This window comes from Schistocerca nitens, chromosome 9, assembly GCF_023898315.1.
Source record: "Schistocerca nitens isolate TAMUIC-IGC-003100 chromosome 9, iqSchNite1.1, whole genome shotgun sequence".
In the NCBI taxonomy this organism is placed as follows: Eukaryota; Metazoa; Arthropoda; class Insecta; order Orthoptera; family Acrididae; genus Schistocerca; species Schistocerca nitens.
The window spans coordinates 202385658-202394134 of record NC_064622.1 but is presented as its reverse complement, the minus strand read 5'-3'; the positions used below and the strand labels follow the sequence as shown (position 1 = coordinate 202394134).

The window sequence follows — 8477 nt, the reverse complement described above, 5'->3', positions numbered from 1 at the left end:
ACTGTTGTTATTTTGCATTTTCGCAGTGACGGTTTTAAAAACTGTCGCACTGTAGAAGAAGTGCCTTCAGCGGTCCAAGTTTCGCCGTCGTATTTGTTTTCCGCGCTTTCAGACTAACCAGCTTTACCTGTGTTTCAATTGTTATTTGCTGTTATTAACGCTTGCTATCTCCACATCCTCTTCCACTTCCATAGACACATTCTAACGGTTCTTATCCTGTGTTTTGTCAGTCACGCTTAGAGTATTCTCGTTGATTGATTCACATTCATTGTCAGTCTCGTCACTTTTCATTCCGTTCTCTTACTCCACGTAAATGTTTTATGTCACTTCCCATTCACATTCCTCTCACTTCTATTCCCTGATGGACCCGTAGTGGGATCACGCCACCGTAAGAGGACGGCTGCATATATCATTACTATTGGTTGACATTTTTCAGTATGTAGGTTAATTGTAAAGGGCACCTATATGCTCACATTTTCTCACGTGTTTAGTTGAATTGCAGATGGAGCGTTTGTTACATTTGTTTTCATACACAACATACGTCCTATGAGCGCATACAACCGCAAAAGGCGGTATGGTCTTAAACCATCATCTCGGTAAGTCATTGATACCGTGGTAACAGATTTATTTTTGTGTGAAAATGTTGCGTTATCATATGTGTTTCTAACTATTCGTTCACAGACTTTGTTACATTTAGCACATACACGATTCGCAGCACTGCTAATCTGATTACGTGCCATTTCCTAACCAAGCATCTTTACATAAATAACCAGACATTTACGAACAGACTATAGGCTTTTCGGCTATTCTTTTTAAAATTAAATTTCAAGATTTGTCTCCTCAGGAAAATGTTTCTTACAGTTGAGTAGACACTACATTTTAGCTCAACTGCACAGTAAACGAGCGTACCGCTGCATACAGCAGCAGTGTATTTCTGCACGCCACGGCGTCAAAATACAGGAGTCGAAATACAGGTGGGTATCTGTGATTCATTTTCTAAATGCAAAGAAAGTTAAACCAAAGGAAATTCATCGGCAAATCTGCGAGGTTTATGGACAAAATGCTATGAGTGATTCAACGATAAGAAGATGGGTCAGACTGTTCAATGAAGGACGTGATCAAGTGCACGATGAAGAACGAAGTGGACGCCCATCTGTGGTTACTGATGAACTGGTTCACACAATTGAAGAGAAGATTAAGCACAACCGTAAGTTCACAATTAGTGCCCTTGCTATGGAAAATCCGCAAATATCACGATCACTAATTCATGAAATTGTTACTGAAAAACTGAAATTTGGAAAAGTTTGTTCACGTTGCGTACCAAAAATTCTTACAGGACAACACAAAAAACAACGCATGGGCAGTGCACTTGAGTTATTGACACGCTACAATGAAGAAGGCGATGGCTTCGTTTCTCGGATTGTCACGGGGGATGAAGTTTGGGTATCGTACGACACCCCTGAAACAAAACGGCAATCAATGGAATGGAGGCACACTTCGTCCCCAACGATGGTTAAGCCTAAGCAAATCTTGACAACTCGAACCCCAAGTCATGTGCACTGTTTTTTGGGACAGAAAAGGCATTTTGCTGATTGATTTCATACCATGAGGCCAAACAATCAATGCACATGGTTACTGCGAGACCCTTACAAAATTGCGCCGCGCAATACTGAACAAGCCCCAAGTATTACTGTCAAAAGATGTTTTTTTTTTCACTATAATGCCGGACCTCATACGGTGAATGTGACCAAACAACTCTTACAGGAATTTCACTGGGACGCGTTTGATCATCCTCCGTACAGCCCGGGCCTCACTCCTAGCGACTTTCATCTCTTCTTACACCTAAAATTTGTCCTTGGTGGTCAACACTTCAGCGATGATGCCGAGCTGAAAGAACATGTTACCACATGGTTGAATACACAGGCGGCAACCTTCTATGAAGAAGGCATACAAAAACTTGTGCCACGCTATGATAAGTGCCTACAAAATTTCGGAAGCTACGTGGAAGTGTATTTTAACAGTTGTAGATTTTTATACAATAAATATTTTTTCTTTATCTGTACAAGTTTGTTTTATATAACCAAACGGAACTTACTTTGTGGACGACCATCATATTATCTTGGCACGCATCTTGCGAATTTTATACAAAGTTAAGAATCTTCATAACGTTTCCAAGTCCTTACACATTGCGGTTACCCACATAGATCCCCAGGTTTTGTAAGCGTTTACTGCGATCATTCCTCCATGTGGCTGGCCTTTCCTTCTCCCTTGATTCAAGGCGAAGCCGCATCCTCACTTTGCTACGTAGTTGAGTGGTGGCCGAATCTCCTATTCTCGGAAAGTAATCCCAGCTCGTAACTCTTTCACGGAACGATATTCCATTTCCGTCGATATTTATATCCCTCGCCACAACCGTGGTTGCCTCGCTTGTTTGTCATCCATATGCGAGTGTAATATCCTGCGAAAAGCCAGTTTTCTATGTTCCGCCGTGCACGTATTTCCTGTTTCTTCTGCATCAGATGTCTTTAGGCCTCCATACTACACTAAATTTAGTGTCTGTGCCAGCAATTGTTTTCCGACAGGCTTATTTGTCGTTAGTGATAACTGAAAGCATGGGAATGTTTTATTGGCTTCTTGCGTCTTTTACACGGCAGTCAGAGATGTTTTTTCACGCTTTTGTGCACACGCCCTGTATTTTGTCTTAATTTTCCCCATAGTTGTGGGAAGTGCATGCCAATATGAGACAGATTAAGAAAGAACCCATGATCCCAGCCTGCTCATGGTCATCACAAAAGGGGCATGTCTGGTTTCGCATGTTGGTCGAGCACAAAAATTTTTATCATATAATTTTAACCTCTACCAAGTTCACTACTGGTGGAAATCAGTTTGAGTTCTTTTTGTGTCTTCTTGTTTTGTCAAAAATTACCTCAGGTTAAAAAAGGTAATATCGTTCGGTATGAATGGCTGGGGTATCCCGAAGTGAAGGATCAGTCGCCCAATTAGAAAGGTTATCAGAAAATGGCTCCAAGCAGTATGGGACTTAACATCTGTGGTCATCAGTCCCCTAGACTTAGAACTACATAAACCTAACAAACATTAGGACATCACACACATCCATGCCCGAGGCAGGATTCGAACCTGCGACCGAAGTAGCCGAGTGGTTCCGGACTGAAGCGTCTACAACCGGTCGACCACAGCGGCCGGCTCAGAAAGGTTTCTCCCGTCCTTCGTGTCCTCAGGCACATTTCCGTTGCGAAATATGAGCTGCATGTGTAAGTGTTGCTTTACGTGGGAAGTAACTGTAATGTTTGTTTTTATTGTTTGTTTGTGTGTGTGTGTGTGTGTGTGTGTGTGTGTGTGTGTTTGACTATCTAGTTTTCGTAATCATGTTGGAGGTGATGAGAGAAGGGAGAGTGTGAAACCCACTGCCGGTCAATGGTCTACTCCTCTCGAAAAGCACCAATGGGGCCTCCGAGTTTAATGTCCCCGTTCGACGGGGAGATCAGCACCAGCAGTATCACATGCACTCAGTGTGGAGACGTTTGGATTTCAACCTAGAGCAATGGTGCAAAGACTGATGATCAGGAACCTTACATCACCATCTCTCCTCTCCTTGCAAGCCAAAAACTAGTGGTGAAAATTTCATTCGCCTCCAGGATTCGAACCGGATTAGCCCCGCATTGAGTGCTACCACAATCATAGGCCTAGATTGGCGACTTCGGATACGGAATCGGATATAACGTATCGGTTTCGAATTGTAGGCAGACACAGGACTTTTGATCAGATCATTTCAAGTTATACCAATACTAGCTACTGGTGAAACAATTCCATAGTTAAAACTTCCTGGCAGATTAAAACTGTGTGCCGGACCGAGACTCGAACTCGGGACCTTTGCCTTCCACGGGCAAGTGCTCTACCAACTGAGCTACCCAAGCACGACTCACGCCCCGTCCTCACAGCTTTACTTCTGCCAGTACCTAGTCCCCTACCTTCCAACCTTTACAGAAGCTCTCCTTTCTTTCAGGAGTGCTAGTTCTGCAAGGTTCTCAAGAGAGCTTCTGTAAAGTTTGGAAGGTAGGGGGACTAGGTACTGGCAGAAGTAAAGCTGTTAGGACGGGGTGAGAGTCGTGCTTGGGTAGCTCAGTTGGTAGAGCACTTGCCCGCGAAAGGCAAAGGTCCATAGTTCGAGTCTCGGTCCGGCACACAGTTTTAATGTGCCAGGAAGTTTCATATCAACGCACGCTCCGCTGCAGAGTGAAAATCTCTTTCTGAATTCCATAGTTAACCGCCGTTTGTGGGTAGCCAAGAATGACGATACATCAACGTCTACATATGTGCGTGGTTAGATTAGCAGTTGGCACACACCTTTTGTTCACGTTATTTGTAGGTTCAAAATGGTTCAGATGGCTCTGTGCACTATGGGACTCAACTGCCGTGGTTATCAGTCCCCTAGAACTTACAACTACTTAAACCTAACTAACCTAAGGACATCACACACATCCATGCCCGAGGCAGGATTCGAACCTGCGACCGTAGCAGTCGCACGGTTCCGGACTGCGTGCCTAGAACCGCGAGACCACCGTGGCCAATTCACGTTATTTGTAGGTAAAACGTTTCTATTCGTGGTCATAAAACAACTGCAATAGTGGCCGGATTCGAATTCATGCAGGGCAAAAATTTTCGTCAAGCCATTTCAGGTTTAAACATCTCGCTACTAAAAAAAAAAGTACAAACCAGCGGGTTTACTAAGGAGTGTATTATTGTTTCAGAATAGTACCTATGATGTATCAGGAAACACAATTAGTTTCTTCATTCTTTTAACTGAGTAGACTGAAAGCGGTAGCGTGATGGTATTGAGTGATAAGGTACGGGGCTACAACAACTTTGTTTAACTTTGAACGAATAACTTTGTATAAACAGCAAAAAAATTACGTAAAGCAAATCTTATGAACAGTAACTACCACCAGAATTCATTAATGAGATATTACCAAAAAGCAACTGCTGGTATTACTTACTAAAAATCAAGACACAGCAAAATTGAATCTTGTGATTTTATGAAAGCAACACTCGGCAGTTTTCATACGAACAGAAAATTAATGACATCAGTATTAAGCGTAACTGCCAACAAGATTTTCCTGTCGCTGCTTAAGAAAAGCAACAGTTGGCACAACAAATTTTTTTAACCACTGCAAGCAGAATTTTCTCTAGAAGCTCTTCTGATGGAATTTGACACAATGATGAAATAACAAACTTAAGCAACAACGGCCAGCAAGGAACAACAAGAAAGTATTGACGTAATTTAAATTCAGCATTTTATTTTAAAGGTCCTTCTTGATCACAGAAACCTTTACACTTCACTAAACCCGGTTTCGGCTACTGCCATTTTGAGATCTGTTAGAAACAAAAAAAGGGGTGTAACCAAGTTCAGCTAGCTGATGCTATATGTGTAACAGGCACGTTGATCAATAAGGAAAAACTGTCTATTACAGGCGTTATGTATCTTACAGCGTACTACTGTACAAAGGTAACGAAAATGAAATACCTGAGGTAACAGAAAGAATGGGTGGGCTGTAGGAAAAAATTAAGTTCGTAGTAGATCTGGAAGGAGAAAGAAGCATAAGTTCTTTGGATCTTAGGTTAAGTAAAAGGAGAGGAGGCATAAGATTAGCGTACTTAGGAAGACGACGGCTATCGACACCATTATAAATGTGAAATCCTGTCACCCTAAGAAGCATAAATGGGCGTAGTTCTGAGCCACGATATACAGGAGCTACAACTGACCCCTAATGACGAAGTGGAGAGTTAAAAGAGATTAGACAAGCAGCTAAGGCAAACTGGTATATTGATGTAACTGGACCTTGATAATAAACTAAAGTAAAAAATACGTGACAAGGCGGAGACAATAGATCATGAGGGCAATAAGTTTGTTGCTTTGTCATACAATGGTGCATTTTCTCACAGAACTGCACAATGTTTCAGAAAAACGAAAGTAACAACTGGATCTCAAACGAAAGCAGTAACAAATATTTGTTGTGTATAAGATCAGCTGCCAAGACTGAAACGCTTAATGTTCATCAGGCGAGAGGGAATTTCCAGACTCGTTTTAGAGAGCGTACTTACAGAAAAAAGGGCTCTTTCGGTACACAGTTAGATAAAGGAAAACATGCAGAAGAAACATAAAACATAGAGGATTACACAAGTGTTGCATAGGGAGCCAAAGGGGCAATTAATGAATTTACTCGACGAAATGGAGATTTATGTACACAGAAAGCGGCACCCGGAATTACTGCTGAGTGAATAGAGTGGGTTTAACCTGAGTGCGCCGGCCTTAGTGGCCAAGCGGTTCTAGGCGCTACAGTCTAGAACCACGGGACCGCTGCGGTCGCAGGTTAGAATCCTGCCTCGGGCATGTATGTAAGTAATGTACTTAGGTTTAGGTAGTTCTAAGTTCTAGGGGACTGATGATTCTAGGGGACTGATGATTCTAGGGGACTGATGACCTCATAAGTTAAGTCCCATAGTGCTCACAGCCATTTGAACCATTTTTTAACCAGAGTGCTTATTTTCAAGTATTCAGAAGCCTACTAGTATGAGCAACTTCGAGCTCCGCAGAAGCGTGGTGTGCGGTCGTGTGCGCCGGCCACCGGCGGCGAGGAAACTGAGCCGTCTTCCCCTAGTTCCGCCACAGGAAAACAAGAACTTCATACCAACAAGCTACGAGCCGGCCGCACTGGAATTCCACTCCAGATGTGTTACCAACTACCGACTTTTTTATTAATAGTCACTGTTTCGTTAGTTATCTTACACTTACTGTTATGGTTTAATTGTTTTGTCACACTGGAAGATCTCGATTTATAGACCTTATTTTATTTTTAAACGTTTTACACTGGCTTTTACTAAATTGTGTGTTTACTTTGCTAGTCTGGGAGCTTCCCATTATTGCCATCTGCATCTTGAATGTTAAGTATGGATCTAATTCCACGCTCACATTGTATGTCATTTTGACATGTAAAGCAAATTTAATTAATGAGTACGCACATTGCATTTTAACAATTAAATTTTCGATACTGGTTGCTAATGTACCATAGCTAAATTGACCTCTGCTGGCCTGAGTTATTTCTATAAATATCGGACAGGTCCAGATCATCACCAGCACTTACTCTGCATCTACATGTGGTTGTATAATCTTTCTTTGACACCTACGTCAGAATATTTTATGGGTATTTCTGGCTGGTGTGCATGGCTGTAAATAATGTAAGTAGTTTATTTTATCTATGTTTACATCAGGCCCCTCATAGATTCAGCTTCGACCAACTGAACATAGTTGGTTTCAACACTGTTTTCTTTTTGTAACACATCTGAAGATAACAGTAGCCGAAACCGGCAATAGTAGAGTGTAAGAGTTTGTGTGAAAACGAATTGTGGTTGCGTTTCAAGTAATCCTATAACGTGGCGAAGCAATATCCAAAAGATACAAGTCTGGTAGAATGTAACCTTACTTCTCTAATGACGACTTTACAAAGTCATCAGAAAACTGTATAATTCAATGCATTACAATCATTATCTAGGGTTGAAAAGATTATGTTTTGGTGTCTTCGAATTTGCCTGTTGTATAACTAAGAGGCTAAAAGTAACATTTTAATAGACTTTTAAATCTCCTTACAGTAAGGAGCTACTAATGCTCTCTGTTTAACCATCTAGATAAAGTAAATCCTAGTGATACCAACGCATTTTCCGTGACGTATATTATCAAGGGAATGGGGGGAGGACTTTAAGCTTACTCAAAAAAAGTAGAAGAAATTATAAAACTCTTTATTTGTTGTTGACTTATGTCAACAATATACTATTTAAAGAGTTAGTATTGTGTAAGTAGGGTCCAAAATCTGAAAAAATCTTTTACCATAGTCTTAGCAATATCAACACACGTCTAGTAACGTGAACTCCCAATGGGTGGGGTAGGGTAACTTATTCCCACCGAAAAAAGAATTTAAAAATGTATATTTTGTTAACTGTGCTCTGGACATACTATTTGAAGAGATGTTGATGTGTAAGTAAGGTTCTGAAACTGAAAATACTCAATATGACATTCATCAGGGAAGTGACATCTACTTTGTGACTTAATTTATTTGGCAACTTTAGCTGAAAAATTAAAGCGATAATGGAGTCTGGTGAAGAATATATTAAAAATAATAATTTGCTTCAAATTTTCAAAAAAGAACGTTACAGACTTGAATACAAGATTATCGAAAGATAGGCGTAAACTATAACCGCAACCCCCTTCGTATTGCAAGGGTTGACCTGTTTACACACTTTATTCTTACCATATTATAAGACACAACACTAAAGTATCTGTTTATTTGGAGGGTTTCTCGGTGCTGTAGTAGCCTGGAGTGGCGCAAACTGGTACGTCTTCTCTACAGAAGTTTTCGCGCACTAACCCAGCTTCAGCCATTTGCACGTCTGTTGGGATGGCTCTG

General features: G+C 41.2%; 1 non-coding gene across 1 annotated transcript; it reads right to left on the bottom strand.

Moving 5' to 3' along the window:
* Positions 1–3861: 3861 nt before the first annotated feature.
* Trnap-ugg (transfer RNA proline (anticodon UGG)) lies at positions 3862–3936 on the bottom strand. Its single transcript has one exon. It is a non-coding gene; the product is annotated as a tRNA-Pro (tRNA).
* Positions 3937–8477: the final 4541 nt, after the last annotated feature.